The 18,546-nt window shown below is 33.4% G+C and overlaps 1 protein-coding gene across 1 annotated transcript in view; it reads right to left on the reverse strand.

The window, feature by feature from the left end:
* The window catches only part of LOC126778563 (homeobox protein SIX2), a 44,517-nt gene extending 44,051 nt beyond the window's left edge, over positions 1–466 (reverse strand). The window contains exon 1 of the mRNA XM_050502232.1: positions 206–466. The gene's annotated coding sequence lies outside the window, so the exon portion shown is untranslated. The remainder of the gene's footprint in view (positions 1–205) is intronic.
* Between the last annotated feature and the right edge of the window lie 18,080 nt (positions 467–18,546).

An 18,546-nucleotide genomic window follows, 5' to 3' on the forward strand; every position in this document is an offset into this window, starting at 1 on the left:
ATCGCAAATTCTATTATTACATACAAAGTAGGACTATATAACAAGACTTGGATTTCAATGGGATTGCAAATTTCAATAGGAGATTCATTATATTGTACAAAATACTGCTATCATTTCCAAGTAAACAGTCTATACTAAAAATAATTACAACAAAGTTGTAACCCGTCGGACAAAAAAATAAGGAAGACAGCCGTGGCATACTCACACTTATATGCGTCGCTAAATTAAGATCCCGTCTCACACCACACGAGCAACTTTACCAAGCTAAACTAAAAATAAAAGCCGTCAGCGACGAAGCACAACCTATTTACGGCCAACGCACACGTTTTTGATTTAAAATAATATGGGACGTCTTCGAAATGTATTCAAAAAACACAACACACAAATCAGATAAAATGTTTTGAACGGCACGAAGTTTAATTATTTCAAAAAAACGTTCGAAATATTCCGCGCGTCCACACAAGTTGAGAGCGTAAATGGAACTAGTTTGAATCGAACTTCCGTTCGTCGTTCTGATTGGTCGAAGCGTATTGCGGACAGAGAATACACCAACGGGAACGTTTCGGGCATCGAAACGGTCACGCCTCCCATTGGTCGACTAGTAAGTTCGCCATATTTTCACATTGTGAAACAATTGGGATTATTAAAGTAGGCGTAATCTTGAGGGGCGAATTCGGAAAACAAGATATTTCCGTCCCATCCAAAACAGTTAAACAGCTGATACTATTAAATCATCTAAGGGATTAATTTGACGTAATATGCGAAGAAATTGCCTTATTATGTGTTAACGCTAAGCTTATAATGTGTGTGATATTTCAATGTATTTACAAAAGTTCGTTGTCAAATTGATTTGCTTAAAGTAAAAAGTAAACTAATAGTAGTAAATGCTGTCTTAAAGCCTCATATGTTTGTTGAAAAGAAGGATTGTTGCTTCGTCCCCTGTGCTCCAATATAGGTAGATATACATACGGCCGGATTTTTCTCAGACAAATGCGGGTTTCCTCACAACGTTTTCTTTCACAGACATAATCACTGAGCCATCTTGATTTTTATAGTTACTAATAAACATTAATTTGACCCCAATATTTTTTAGATATATATTAAATTAATTGCTTTAAATATCTCTTATGGTATCAGCTTTTGTATTTATTTATTAATTGGATATTTTGCACAGTACTACGTTATAATATTATAATTGTCAGTATGAGTCCTATTTCCACCGCTTAACTTCTATGTATTATTCGGCAAAGATAATTTTAGATAAGAAGAATGACATAGGCTATTATTATAACAATTGCTAAGTCCAGCAAATAATAGAACTACCGACGAATTTGAATAAATATTTAAACTCGTAATATATCTTTAATTTAAAATCATTATATTATTTATAATTCGATATACAGATACCTATTTACTAGTTTACATACCGACATATTAGCCCGTATGTATGTAGTTACTACAATAATGGTAAAAACTTTTAATGGGTCGGGAATATAACTGATATTTATTTATTTTTAACGCTGGAAAAATGCATTACGCGTTTCCACCACGGGAACAGTGGGGGGGATGTGGGGCTCGCCGGTGTCCAAGGCGCCGAGTGCGCCCCAAACATCAGAATACCCACTAAAAATCAGCGGTACCCTTTAAGTCTTAACGAGGAGCGCCACGGGATCTCTTGCGCAATATAACTGATACCTGATCTAAGGTAGATATAATCATTTCAAAATATTTATATATGTTGACTTAAACGTGTTCAGTAAATTTGGTTTCCAATCCACGATCTTCGAACTTGCACGTTCCATCAACTGAGTCACCTCGACTAACTATTTCTATCCCCCTGAATAAATTATTCAATTTTTTATGGTGTTGGTAGGCGGACGGGCAAATGGGCCAGCTGATGTTAAGTGGTCACCACCGCCCATAGACATTGGGAATTGTAAGAAATATGAACCATTCCTTACATCGCCAATACGCCACCAACATCGGGACGAAGTTATTTCCCTTGTGCCTTACACTGGCTGGCTACTGGGTAGGCTTGCACAAAGCTCTACCACCGAAAATGTATTAAATTAATTCTGTGTCGGCGGCCAATCAGAAAGACTAGCAATGTGCGTTGTAATAATATGGTGCGTCAATGTATTTGCAACAATAGTGCACTTTTTATTGAATCACCATCATAGTCGGAAGGTGCTTTAAAGTACTTACTTTACTTGTGGTAGGGCTTTGTGCAAGCTCGTCTGGGTATGTACCACCCACTCATCAGATATTCTACCGCAAAACAGCAATACTTGATATTGTTGTGTTCCGGTTTGAAGGGTGAGTGAGCCAGTGTAATTACAGGCACAAGGGACATAAAATCTTAGTTCCCAAGGTTGGTGGCGCATTGGATATGTAAGCGATGGTTGACATTTCTTACAATGCCAATGTCTAAGGGCGTTGGTGACCACTTACCAGCAGGTGGCCCATATGCTCGTCCGCCTTCCTATTCTATAAAAAAAAAAGTACGGCGAACCGACGCAACTAACAACTGACTGAAAAGAGATCAGATGAATTATCGCTTAGGAATATGTCTAACTATACCTATACATATGTGTGTGTGTGTGTGTGTGTGTGTGTGTGTGTGTGTGTGTGTGTGTGTGTGTGTGTGTGTGTGTGTGTGTGTGTGTGTGTGTATAATTTGACAGAACGCCAGCATCTAATATTAATTCTACTGATACATAGGCTACCTCGTTGATTTAGTGATTTGATATACGAACGCAGATCGCGAGGTCCGAGGTTCAAAGGCCAGGTCGGCCCGATAAAAAGTTATTGGGTATTTAAATTGGAAATATGTATGTATGTATGTAGGCCGTTGGTCATTCGTCTGAACTCTTTCTTTATGAGAGTCAGGAAATAGAGAGTACACTAGTCTCCCGTGAAATTGGCCGCCGAAGAAATCAGTCAGGAAGAAATCGTCATATCACCACAACTCTATGGGTAGAGTCAATGTTAGATGCTCTTACAGTCAATACATACGTATTACATTAATAATAGACTATTTAGACATAAGTCATAGACGATACTAAAAAACCATCATACTTCCCAAGTGTTTCCACTGCGGGAAAAAAAGTGCTTATCATCTACCTCTGTGTACCTAAAAGAATAGACCAATTTTGATGTTTAGTATCATTAATATAATGATAATAAATGTAGCCAAGCGTTAAGCTGATATTAATTAATTGTAATCTAGAAATTAAATGCTAAACTACTGTTGATCTTTTATAACGATACAGATTATTAATATATCTTGCTAAGGCTATAAGTTTAAATTAATATATATATATTGTATATATATATATATATATATATATATATATATATATATATATATATATATATTATTATTTACTCATTCTGCTATATATATATAAATACTTACGAAAGATATTCCTTAATAATTTATAATTCGAACTCTATTTTTTTTATTAATTATAAACAAGTACTACTAACATACGTCCCAAAAGCGTCAGTTGAAACGATTAAGACATTGTCATAGCCATATGTTTAAACAAACCACTAAGGAAGTAAACCAAAAACATTTTCTATTATCAAAGACTCCGCCATAGTTTGCTCATTTTGCCCTATTCTTAAGAATACAAAAAGTACCAACGCTATATAATCGGTTATTTATTTAAATTGAACCTTATTACAAAAGTATAAGATTTTTTTTAAGTGTAATAATTGATTTTGTTAAGGAATAATGCGATGAATACGATCATTATACGCTTATTTGTCGCCTTTTGTAAAGCTTTTTGGAGGGAATCTCTTTGTTCTGACGTTTGACGGTAGACATCTTGTTTTGCTGTCAAAAATACGGGTGTCGGTTTAGGGGCTCGCTTCGAATTTTGATTTATTAATGGTTACGTGTTGAGAAAATTATTTTTAAACTAATTTATGAAGTTACGTGAAGTTACTCTTTAAGATATTTTGATGATTAAAAAACTTAGAAATACATACCTATACTAAAAAGAAACTTTATGTTTTTTTACGTGTAATATTTATAAAATAATGACAACCTTTGTCATTTAAGGCGTTTTTTAAAATAAAAAAGTATTATTAATTATGATCAGTAGCTAGTTAAAATATTTAAACATGTTTGTAAACTATATAAAAAGTCATGAGTAGATAGACAGAAATAGGAAGAGAGTCCATTTATTTTTTTACTATTAAAAATGCTATTTTCTTTTCCGTACCTCTCTGAGTACGTGTAATTAAATTTTCACCATAATCGGTTGAGTACTTACTATATTGTGTATATTTTAATATAATTCAAAGATATTTATAATTGCATATATCTCTATACGTTTATAAGTACGTATTCCATTTTCGTAAATACTGAAGCAACTACGAATAAACAATAAAAAACAAACAACTCATATATATTAATAAAAAAAACAACCGCAAACTACCGTTATTACCTTTTACAAAATTTAAATATAATTATAATATTCAACAGTACAAAGTGTTAAAATAACATCTCAAAACGGTGTTAAATATCAACAAACACGCAATATCAGATGTGAAAATACAATACTTCGTATGTTTTGTCTATTTCCATAATTTTATACTTGTTTACATTTTGTACAAGTTATAATAAATTATACGCAGAAATCTACGGGAACTCGCAGTAAGAGCAAACTTGGCTCTAGGTTAGCGGACTTTTAATTAAGATTATAGTAAAAATTAAAAGTAACAGCCTGTAAATAATGTGTCCCATGGACTAAGGTCTCTTCTCCTTTCGTAATAGAAGGTAACTTAACTCCACCACGCTGTTCCAAAGAGGGTTGTGTATCCAACACATGTGGAATATTTTCATCCGACCCGTGCAAGTTTTCTCAGGATGAAATGAATTATAAGCACACATTACGTTCATGGAAGTATTAAAACAATAAGTACATATATATAAACACATAAAAGTAGTAAATAAATAGATATATGGAAATAAAAAGATGAAAATAAAATCTAAGAAATAAACATTACAAGAACAATATAAGGAACTGTTATTCACGATGTTTAAAAATGAGCTAATTATTATAAAAAAGACTTGAGCATCTTAATTATGTAATTGCCTTATTTCATCGGTAGTACTAATAACAATTAAGTACACTTAATTTTTTTTATCTTCACTTCATTTTAATTTAAACTTAGGTAAATGATAATTCTCTGTTTCGTGAATCTCAGAGAAATTTGAGGGCACTACATCTTCTCTCTGTCGTCTAGTAATAATTATGAATAAAAAAAATAATAAAATATAAGTGGTCAGCACCGCCCATAGACATTGATGTCGTAAGTTATATGTAATGCAATTCGTTACATCGTCAATGCGAGAACAGCCTAAGATGTTATATGCCTGTAGATACCAGTGTATCTACAGGCATAGCCAGTGCTCACTCATCCAGCACTCTTTCAACAGGAAGAAAACAATTCTAAATATTGCTGTTTACAGTAACAGCATGTGAATGTCCCACTGCTGGGCTAAGGCCTCCTATTCCTTTTTGAGGAAAAGGTTTGGAGCTCATTCCACCACGCTGCTCCAATGCGGGTTGGTGAAATACATATGTGGCAGAATTTCAGTGAAATTCGACACTTGCATGTTTCCTCACGATGTTTTCCTTCACCGTAAAGCACGAGATGAATTATATTAACAAATTTAGCACATGAAAATTCAGTGGCGCTTGCCTGAATTTGAACCCACGATCATCGGTTAAGATTCACGCGTTATTACCAGTGGGCCATCTCGGTTTTTATATGATAATTACATATGTATATAAATAAATAAAATTAAAGTGTCCGTATGTGATTTCAAAATAACTGACTTTTTTAAAGTTAATATGGCTTTCTACGAATTACCAAAAACTAAAACAATTAAAATTTTTTTGTTTTTCTGTCTGTTTGTTTGGGGTAATCTTAGCTACCTAGGCTTTCTATTCTATTTCGATTCTCGGCTTTTTGGCGGTAGAATATATGATGTGTGGATAATACTACAACTAAGCAATGTAATGAACATAATAATGTAATAAATGTAATGTCCTTTTCTGTAACTCTGAACGGTATGCAAAAGGACATAAAGTATCTAACACCTGCATCCTATTAAAAGCGGGGCAAGCTACGGCCGGAAACTAGCTTAAAACAAAGATAACATATACAGAACCCATCTTACGCATATTTTTTTTTTATTTCATCCAGTCAAGTACTCCTTAAACAGCAATACAATCACAATGAGATTTTTAAGCTAGATAAAATGTTTAGCCATTGTCATTGCTGTATTTATTATCTATGGATAAGATTGACAGATGCGTTTTTTTTTTTAACTTAACCGCTGCAAGCGATTGAAACGTAATAACATGTAAGTTGTATCCAGGTTAATATTTATTTATTTTACTCGACACACGGCCCTGCTTGTATTATGTATTAAACTGCCAGCCTTCTGCTATTTTAATGTACAAAATGCCTAATTGAATTATATACATAAAATATTTAGGCTTTTAGGTTTAGCCATATTAACTAAATCAAAAAGGCGCAGTTATTTTCGAATCACAGAAAGAAATTTCTATTTTATTTATTTGTACAGATATATAGATAAGCCTAAAACAGTATACATACGTTAACTTTAAATTACTATAACTTTTGATAGAATGCACCGATTTTTAAGATAAAAAGACTAAACGGTACCTTGGAATACTTCTTACAATAAGTCAGTTATTTGCATTTGTATTTTTTGTTGTTGGCACATCAACACGGACAAATAAACAGACACGTAAACAAAAATTTTAAAAATATTCTATCGTTTTTTGTAACTCTCAAATAGTCGTATTAATTTGAAAAGTAAGTTATTTTTGTAGATGTATATTAATTTTAAATATATCTTTTATTTATGTTTTAACTGTTTGTGAATCAACAGTAACAAAACACATACCTATATCATCACTGACTCTTTCACAGGTACATTTAAGCTCTACCAACTTTTCTATAGAAAGCCTTCATATATCTCTTATTGACTGCCTCGTTGGTCTAGTGGCTTGATAAGGCCGCAGACCCGGAGGTCCTGGGCTCAATTCCCAGGTCGGGCCAATAAAAAGTTATTGGGTTTTTCTGTCAGAAAAATTCTCAGTAGCAGCCCGGAGTCTGGAAGTTGGAAGTGTAAAGCCGTTGGTCCTGCGCCTGAACTCTTTCCGGTCGTGTCGGATGGCCGTCCCATCGGATTATGAGAGTTAGGGAATAGAGAGTGCACCTGTGTTTGCGCACACACTTGTGCACTATAATATCTTCTGCGTAGTTGGCTAATCTCTCTTGAGATTGGCCGCCGTGGCCGAAATCGATCTGGAGGATTATTATTATTATTTCTTCTCTTATCGCTAAGGAAGAGTTTGTAGGAGACGCATTCATATTATAATTTACAATGAAATTAATATATGTATATATATTTATACCTATCCTGAATCGATTGAAATAGTAAACAACAATTTATTTTTATACAATAAAATGCCTTAACTCTATATGATTTTTAATCAAGTTTAATAAAGAAAGAGTCTCTATTGGTTGTCCTACGTTCTTTAGTCTATACTTTTCTCGAAACGGCTTGACCGATTTGGATGATTTAAACTTTATTAAAATAGATGCCTTTATTATATATTTTTAATTATATTGTAATATTACAACTAACATATAATTAACGTCCCACAGCTGGACAAATTTTGACTTCCCTTAAAACCTTTTCCAAGTTCTGAACTTATTCTGACAAACCATTCAGATGCTGGCTGGCTGGCTGCAGAATGGCATTCGATACAAGCACATTTAAATCAAAAAAGTTAAAAAAAAATCATCATCTGTATCATCTACGCTTTATCGCGTAAAAATATTAAAGATCAAACTAATTGTTCTAGAAAACTCTTTACAATTAACGTTATAACGTAAGTGTAAAACCATAGAACCATAATTCAAGTGCTTACGAGTCAACAGCGAGGGGAGAGGCCATTAATTTATCATAATCTCGTGTCGACAATGTGCTTCGTAACGACATAAAGACGAGCCCTTGAAAGGGAGCCGCATTGAATGGATTTAAATTGCATGGGTAATTGAAGGACGTGTAAAAAATTACATTTGTAACGATAAGTGTTATTCGTCTTTATACGTTTTGGTAGAGAAGTAAATCACATACCATAAAACGAAGCACCCCACCGTGTCTGTATATCTGTCTGAATACGATAAACTACCGAATGGATTTAGACTAAAGGGATAAAATATCTACCATTCCTTCATCTATGCATCGTTTAATTAGTTGTCTTTTTTTGTCATTCTTATATATTAAATGAAAAATAACAAGGTAATTTCCTAAGCTGAGTGGGTTCATACCCGGACAAGCAACCACTGAGCTTTCGAGTGCTTGCGTTTATAAATATTTCGTGTTCATCGATAAGAAGTAAATAGTATCGTGAAGAAACTTGTATTAATCGGATGATATTTTGCTATGCTAGCAGCCACCAGCCAGCATCGGAGCTACGTGGTGGTAAAAGCTCCAAACCATCTCCTCAAGAGGAGAGAAGGCTAGCGGTGCGACATTTACTGGTTGCTATTTTTTCACTACATCCCCCTGATGTATATTTAAAGTTTAATTAGGATAACGAATCAGCTAGTTTAATAATTATTTCCTTCGTACATAATCTAGAACGCCAACCGCCAAATTGTAGTTATCCGATCCATTTAATATTAAGTGTATTTTACTGGCTTTTTAAATGAAATAACACAGATTATAAAACATTTATAATCTGTGTAAGATGTTATAAAATCGACTAAACAATCTGTAATAATAGTATCACCCCTCTTGACGTTTGAAGGGCGTTTTCTAAATAGAATGGTTTAATACTTGAAAAATCTATTGTTTTATTTCCTATGATACCCACTAAAACACGTTTGTGGTTGTTTTTTTTTTTTATTTCATTGTAAATTTGTAACACAGACATTTCGCGTTTGTGCCTTGTGTAACTTTTTTTTCCTTAAAATGTTCAGAATATAAAGTTCATAAAACTAAATGTTTTTCGTTGTATATAAATTATATTGGATCAAACAATTTATTCTTATTGAATATTGCTTTGCTTAGTTTATTTTAAAATAACTAATCAATAATTAGCTGAGAGACGAAAGACGGGTTAAAATCCAGTTTAATACTATTAACAACTTCATGTGCTAAATATTTGTTAATAATTTCCCAGAGGGTGCGATTACCAAATGCTGATTGAACCGCAAACATGTATGTACGTAATTAATGTGTAATGCGAATACGTAATTAATTCATGCATTGAGAATCATTATCAGATCACTTTGTCAAAATTTTGACAACTTAAGACACCCAAAAGCAGAGCTTGAGCTTTATTCTACTCCGAAGCCACACGACAATTATAATATCATAAAATTATGTGATCTGAAAAACAATATCAATGTCAATGACCCCGATCTGTCAATTTTGAAAAGTATAGTTATCAAAAAAAAAAACCTTTCACATACAAATTTTATTTCATTATATTTACTAACATTATATATTTGCCGATTTTACGTCACAATATTGTGAATGATCTTTTTTTTTATTTATTTTTTTTAAATTTATAGAATAGGAAGGCGGACGAGCATATGGGCCACCTGCTGGTAAGTGGACACCAACGCCCTTAGACATTGGCATTGTAAGAAATGTCAACCATCGCTTACATATCCAATGCGCCACCAACCTTGGGAACTAAGATTTTATGTCCCTTGTGCCTGTAATTACACTGGCTCACTCACCCTTCAAACCGGAACACAACAATACCAAGTGCTGCTGTTTTGCGGTAGAATATCTGATGAGTGGGTGGTACCTACCCAGACGAGCTTGCACAAAGCCCTACCACCAGTAAATCTTATCTGGAGATCTTAGCTGGATCGGGAATACTATCTTATATTCACAATATTTGTCGTTTACTGCTAAATAAACCGGAATCACTCAAATCAAATCAAAATATTCTTTATTCAGGCCTCTTGTGAGAATTTTCATCGTCATTTTACAATATTATATCAAATTTAAAGCTAATACATTATTAGAATCTACATTCAGTGTTTCTAAGATCCTACAAAAGAAAGTTGGTAGTTACACTTTTCGGACAATCAATTTACATAAATAATTACATATCAATTAAATGAGTATTTATCTCGCTTGGAAATCAACGAATACTAAAATTATATATGAATCGTAATTAAGTAAGTATATAATGTAGCTGTATTATCTACAGGCACAAGAGACATAACATCTTAGTACCCAAGGTTGGTGTCGCATTGGTATTGTAAGAAATGGTTAATATTTCTTACAGCGCCAATGTCATAGACATTGCGGTAGCACGTGACCCACTTGTGCGACAACCTATTTACTTTATAAAAAAATACAGGTATATCTATTGGAGTGATGGGATAAATCTTAGCGAGCCCTAAAACCTAATGGCTTATGACAAGCCGTGGGACACGAGACTTGCTGTCAGTTGTTTTTTAAACTATCAACAATCTAAAACTTTAATAATATTCATAATTTTAAAGAAATATTTAAAAATAGTTTCGAATATTAAATTTGTTTAATTCTGGTGTGATTTTAATCACCGCGAGCCGTATCGCTAGGTGGGGTCGCGGGTGGTACCGTGATGTAGAACTGTATCACGTTACGACGCGGTAGGGCTGAGGATCTGTGAAGTAGCGAGAAAGTTTCAATACATTTTATTAGATTATTTACTTGTCTTCTAATTTCAAAAATATCAATCAAATTTTTTTAAACGTCAAAATTAAACGTCAAATTTATTCCTCTTACCTCTAGTCTCTTAAACGCTTATCAAAAACAGATTAATTAATTTACCTTTAATCTGAATAGTCGTTAGTTGATGGTATCCGATTACGCAATAAGCGATGAATTAGGGTAAAGAATTAGGTATATCATGAGTAAATATAACTAAGGCGTCAGAAGTGTTTCATACAAACGTTACATATAGAATCGTTGCACTCTAATTGAAACCTTTTTAAAGCTACTCAAATCTTATCCTATGTATAACTCAAACAAGAAGTCGAACAGCAATTAAATCATCCACGAGCAAAACTATCTTTGATCCCCACATTTCGCGAGAGAAATCAATAAATATGCTGTGGAAAGCGTCTGGGGTCCGGCCACACCTGACGTGGCGCTCGATAAAATAATCGGTGAAACTTATGCAAGTGTAAACACATTCTTATAATGTTTTTTTATAACAAAGCTTCGTCGGCATATATGCTAGCATTATAGCTGTTGCGTTTTTCTATAAATTTTTACAAGTAATGATTTCTGATTAATGTAGATATAAAATAAATATAATTAAAAAAAAACAAGATATTACAGTGTGGTAAGGTCCTAACAAGTGGTCGCCATAAAGTGTGACAACATTGTACAAGACGCAGGAATTCCGGGAATCCGCTCAAACTGTCACTGCGACGCGGGAAAACGATCAACAGTTTATTTTATAGACAGTTAAACGACCTCTTTTGTTTTACTTGTTTTTTTAATTTTTTACCTTTCGATAAAGTTTCGATCTTTTTGCTTCACTTGATAATACTTAGTTATAAATGCTTCATTTGAAATAAACACTGTCAATTGAAATGGTTTATTTATTTGATTTGGAAACGGTACCTATTTATTACATTGAATAAAATGAAACTTAACTAATAATAGTTTCCAATGTTAAATTATTAATGTAGCAATATGTATTAAATATTAATAATTGTTTTATTATTTGTTTTTATAAAAGTCGAGATGGCCCAGTGGTAAGAACGCGTGAATCTTAACCGATGAACGTGAGTTCAAACCCGGGCAATTTTCATGTGCTTAATTTCTGTTATAATTCATCTCGTGCTTTTCGGCGAAGGAAAACATCGTTAGGAAACCTGCTTGGGTCTAATTTCATCGAAATTCTGCCACATGTGTATTCCACCAAACCGCATTGGAGCAGCGTGGTGGAATAAGCTCCAAAACCTTCTCCTCAAAAAGGAAGAAGAGGCTTTAGCCCAGCAGTGGGACATTTACAGGCTGTTACTGTAACTGTACTGTGTTTTATTAAATATCTATATGAGGTACTTTATTATAAGTAGATTTAAAGGATAAAATCAGATTTCTGACTATTCGAAGAAGACCCAGAGTCAGCGTCATGATACGAATTTAGTGGTGGTAGGGCTTTGTGCAAGCTGTTCTGGGTAGGTACCATTCACTCATCAGATATTCTATCACTAAACAGCAGTACTTGATATTGTTGTGTTCCGGTTTGAAGGGTGAGTGAGCCAGTATTATTACAGGCACAAGGGACATAACATCGTAGTTCCCAAGGTTGGTGGCGCATTGGCGATGTAAGCGATGTTAAAAATTTCTTACGATGCCGCCGTCTATGGGCGTTGGTGACCACTTACCATCAGGTGCTCACTTCATACCTATTCTATAAAAAAAATGTCAATAGACATTGGAGCACACGATTGACAAACGAAGCGTAGTGGGTCCCCCAGACATGTGGACCGATGATCTAAAGAAGGTGAAATGCGACTGGAAGCGGAAGGCAGAGAATCGGGAGCTTTGGCGCATTTTGGGAATGTAATCTTTATCTGTAACATAATTTAGGTACAAATAATCTGCTAAATTAAGAATATATTGAGATATTAATCGGTTTAAATTTCGTATTTCTGTTGCTTGTAAATTAATCATCTGATTTAAAAAAAATGTTTGCATTAGTGACTAGATAACCCACTTTTGTTATAACGACGAATTACCACCCACGGGGGCGGAGCACTAACATTAAACGCAAGTAAAGCTGTGTGCAGCAGTTTGTTACTAAACTTGGATTGGCGTGGTTGGTGGATACATGCCTTTCACGCCGATGGTTGTGATTTCGATTCCCACCCAGGACAGACATTTGTGTGCATGAACATGTCTGTTTGTCCTGAGTCTGGGTGTAATTATTTATAAGTATGTATTTACAAAAGAAAAGTAGTATATGTAGTAAATTAGTTGTCTGGTTTCCATAGTACAAGCTCTGCTTAGTTTGGGATCAGATGGTCGTGTGTGAATAATGTCCTAGGATATTGTTATTATATAATTGCCTTGCAAAAAATAATTTGGCATTCAATACATAAAAACGATATGATATTTAAATACTAATTTTCGCCCGTAACATCACCTGATTGTTGGAGATTGGGCTGATGTGAGGTATAGCCGAAATGGTCCAGCGGTAAGAACGCGTGAATCTTAACCAAAGATCGTGGGTTCAAACCCGGGCAAGCACCGCTGAATTTTCATGTGCTTAATTTATGATTAAAAATCATCTCGTTCTATTTGGTGAAGGAAAACACCGTGAGAAAACCTGCACATGTCTAATTTCACTGAAATTCCGCCACATGTGTATTCCGCCGCAATGGTGCAGCGTGGTGGAATAAGCTGGAGGTATGGATACCTTCTTCTCAAAAAGGGAGAGGAGGCCTTAGCCCAACGTTCACAGACTGTTACTGAAGTATATCAAAATTAAATATGCCCTTCCCTTGGGGTTCAAACTTGCCTCATACCAAATGTTATCAGAATCAATGGTTTATCCGTGAAAGCGGAACAGACAGACAGAAATCATACGTCAGCATATATTATTATTAGTTTTTACTTTATTTTATGTCGACGCGATACTTTGTTAATGTTGTGAACACTTGTAATCGATATACATATCAGAAGTTGATTTTTTCTCTTTGAATGTTATGTAATCCACCAATTAATATGTATATTGTTAGTGTTCCTATTAAATAAATAAATAAATAGGGATAACTTCAGATTAAAGACTCAAATGGAATTCTAATTCGTCACCACTTACGAGTAAACTTAGATCGAATATCACAATCGATCGAGATAGAATTTAGACAAATAACTAATCGAGTCAATTACCTACCATATTATAATTACCTACCAATTGTCGGACGATCATTTCTTATAGTATATTAAGTTGTAATAACGCTTCAGACTGTAAGAACTCTATTTATCGTCTTGTTAAATTATTTCATAAGATCTTACAAGAGACTTGAATAAAGCATATATATTTTAATTTATTGATTATACATATATACATATATAAAATTCAAATATAAGATTACTTTCTTTAGATTAAAATGAATCAGTGATTACATACATATATTTCGTATATCGCACGGGTGCAAGAGAGACGACAATAGGAGGCTTTCGAGGTGGGCGGGGCCTTGTACGGCCAGCCTCTCTCACACCCTAACGTAATATAACATCATTAATGAGTATAAGTCTGTTAATTTGTTTTATTGTTACATATTACTTTGTAAATATTTACTTTTTATATTTATATATATTATTTTAAATAGTATTGTATCTAATGTCAAATAATGAACACAATTATAATTGAATGATGAAAGAATGGAATGAACAGTTTATTTCCTAGAACAAAATGAACTAGCGTAGATTCTTTTCTATATAGCAGGCATTTACCTATAATACAAAGAAAATGTGCTACTTTGGGTATGTAATCATGTAAAAGTTGCAAGTACCTATAAACGTAAATATTCATAATAATGTATTTAAAAAAAATTTACAATCAGTCCAATTATTAAAAACATTTAATAGGAAGCGTGAATAAATGGGTTACGGGCCGTTTAACGATGAAACAGGTTCAACACTGATCTCTAGGACTACTGTCCACCACTCCTAACACAAACTGTACACTTAATTGGAGGGCTAAATAGGAATATTAGTAATTCCTTAAAAATAACGAAACTATAATTTTATTTCATAAAAAAAAAGAAATTTCAGTATAGAAAAGAAGCTTTAGATGTAATTATGAAAACGCATTATCATTAATAAAATTTATCGGATGAAAGCGAGGATGAGGATGACTACGGAATGTTTGGAGTTGAAAAAAATTCATGATTAAAAATTACGTCAAATAGGTAAAAATTACGTTTAATATATATTAAGTTTGAAATATGAAAAAATATTTGTTTATTTATTTATCTACTGACCGTTCACTCCTATAAACGCAAAAACGTCTCCAATGTGATATAAAAAAAAATGCCAATGTCTATGGGCGTTGGTATCAATTTACCATCAGGTGCCTATCCAGTTAAAAAAGCAATTTACGTATAATTTTAATTAAAAATACAAAAAACATAGTAATCATAATCCTAAGAAAACCAGTATGTTCTTGTACCGAAAAATTCTTGCACTTGTATTTTGGCTGAGTCACAATAGAACTTGTAAACAAACTCTTAGCTGTTCAGAAAAGAGAAGAACTTAGTCCATTTCGTAACCTTAATTCAATTTAATTACTTAATTTCGATTCTTAACATCAGGCAAGTCAACGGTCATCTGGCCTATTAATTGTAAAAAAAAACTATTATTTTGTACTTTTAAATAGCCGAGATGGCCCAGTGGTAAGAACGCGGGAATCCTAACCGATGATCGTGGGTTCAAACCCGGGCAAGCACCACTGAATTTTCATGTGCTTAATTTGCGATTATAATTCATCTCGTGCTTTACGGTGAAGGAAAACATCGTGAGGAAACCTGCATGTGTCTAATTTCACTTTAATTCTGCCACATGTGTATTCCACCAACCCGCATTGGAGCAGCGTGGTGGAATAAGCTCCAAACCTTCTCCTCAAAAAGAGGAGAGGAGGCCTTTAGCCCAGCAGTGGGACATTCACAGGCTGTTACGGATTTTGTACTTTTATATAAAGTGTATTCAACGTGTAAATACCTGTCAGACATAGAAAAGAGAAATAACCTCCATGTTCAGATTAGCGGATATATTTTATCAAGGCTCAATAATGACTGATTTCACCTTTGTTGGCCCACACATATAAATATGGTCCAACACACCGAGCTAAACATAATATTGTCCTCCGAACCGATTTCGGCCACGGCAGCCAACCTCAAGAGAGATTAGACAACTGCGCAGGACATATTATAGAGCACAAGTGTGTGCACAAAAACTAATGAAGCTTTATATTCCTTCAATCTCTTAATCAGATGGAACGGCAACCCGAATCTTGAAATAGTTTAGGCGCAGGACCAGGCTTTACGTGCTTTCCGAGACACGGGGGTGTACACACTTCCAACTTCCAGAACAACCTAATATATTTTATTGATCCCTAGGATTTGAACCCAGGACCTCCGGGTCTGCTTTACATCTAGCCACTAGTGACTAGACCAATGGATGGAATTCATTATATAAACGATGCGTGCCATTTAAACCTATAATATGGTGGTCTTGTCAATTAGAACTAAAAAGAATCCGGCCTTAACGCTCAGAAATTTGGAACCCACTGTATTACCTTATTTGCTATATTCAAAACTTATTGCACAAATTTCATTCCCCTATTAAAGCGTGCTTGGTACGTGATGGTATGGGTATTCCGATAAATTGCCAAAATAACATGGATTACCATATAAATAGAAACACACTGGATTCATAATGCATATGAAATTGTTGATGCAGTTTATGTTTGGCGAAATTAACCGAAAATAGCGTTTTATTTAATATGCGTTAGTTCACGACGTCGCATGTGCTTTGGGGATGTAAGTTTTTACTAAATTAAATAAAACTGTGTAAAGAATTTAATAAAAAAGTTAAAATCACAATATTTGTCTCTTTTTTTTCTTGTATTTGTATCTCCACTGACGTATTGATTGTTACTGAGTTAACTGACATAGACCTTACTCACTCATAACTTTGAGTCGGACTCTCAATACTCTTATGAAAGATATCGAGATGATAACATAGACAATATTTAATACTTTTTACGTTTTGACATATTCCTAACAGGATTAAAAGAAAACGTCATAGAGTCCAGATGACTCATTGACTGAATGTGTACCAGCTGACTTCCTTGAAGAGATATTCTTGGGGTAATTGTCTTCGTCGGATTCTTGATTCCTCTGCTCTGGATGGTATTTGGCAAGTCTTACTTTTCTATTATGGTTCGCCATTTTTGGGTTGTAATCCAGAATTATTGAATTTATTTAATATTTGCATCTTCTGAGATATTTAATATACAGAGCAACCTTTTTGTTTTATTATTGTTACCAAATCATATAATAATTAAATTATTCTAAATTCATAGAATTATAGTTCGATTCTGTAAGAATTCACTTCATGAGTAATGACCCGTGAATTTTGATTACCGACTTATAGTGAAATACTGAAATGTTATAATTATTATGATCAATGTCGCATATCACCTTCTGACTTTTCACGACCGTTTTCTGCTGTGAGTTTCGAGTTTGTTCTTAAAAAATAGACTTATTGTTGGCTTGGTATAAGGAATACATATTCAAGGCCTCAATCTGATGATTCATTGTCGTCTTATTTTAAATAATATATTTAAATGTTCAAGTTTTTTTTTGTAGAACTATAGTCAATAGTTATGCTAGGGTCCGATAAGTGACGTTGTAGTCAAGTTAATGATATGTATCTAAGTACCGAAATTATTCATATCATAATATACAAACCCGATAGGTGGCGCTGTGTACAAATTATTGTAATCAATTAATTTTAGGCTAGTGAAATACATTTCACGTGTGTTTAGAAACCAATCTTGTCTAATAATACTTTGCCATGGAACTGAGAGATAGATCTAATTTATCCAATATTTACAGACATTTAAAAATAAAAACAACTCATCTTTATTCGGAATCTCCGATCTCGTAACAGCTTAACCTAAATAACAGTAAAACATCTTTTTTTTTCGTTTTGAAATAAACGATGAAATTCGAAATAATATTCTTATAGTTGCTCAGCCAGGCATAATCAGAATTATAGTATGCATTCTTCGACCTGCATTCTTTACTACAGAAATCAAGAGGAATTGCCAGCCAGTATAATCTTATAGAAATATAATAATAACAAAAATCTTTAAAGCAATTGAAAATAAAACACATATGTATTATAACAATAAAAACATTCAGCAACGTGACCTTTGAAAAATAAAGTAAAATATTTGTGGCTTAGAACTTACCATATTCCTCATAAGCTTATAAATATCATTAGTTTTACTTATGCTTCTTTATAAATATAGGCATAAATTAATAATCTTTTATTTATATTACGTGCTCCTTAAAAGATATATTTTAGCGACTGAAATACAATTAAGATTGCAATAGCAAAATTTTAAATCATCCTTAAAATTGGGTTTATCTATTTGAATTTACATATTTTGTTATTGATAACCTTTTTACGAATAGAATTCATTAACAGAATCGAATCGAAGAATTATATGGATGAGACCTTATAGTTTTCTTAAATTTTATAAAAGTTTCTCGAAAAATTCGAAAATATATTGTTAGGTTTTATCACTTTTAAATAACTATTAATAATTACATTTCAAATTTATTTTTTTACGTCAAAATATATTTCAAAGCGTGCCATAAGCAAGTTTATAATCTGTAGTGCCGATGACATCACTCTTCATTTTCGTCTATAATTTATTC

This window comes from Nymphalis io, chromosome 26 (assembly GCF_905147045.1).
Source record: "Nymphalis io chromosome 26, ilAglIoxx1.1, whole genome shotgun sequence".
Lineage (NCBI taxonomy): Eukaryota > Metazoa > Arthropoda > Insecta > Lepidoptera > Nymphalidae > Nymphalis > Nymphalis io.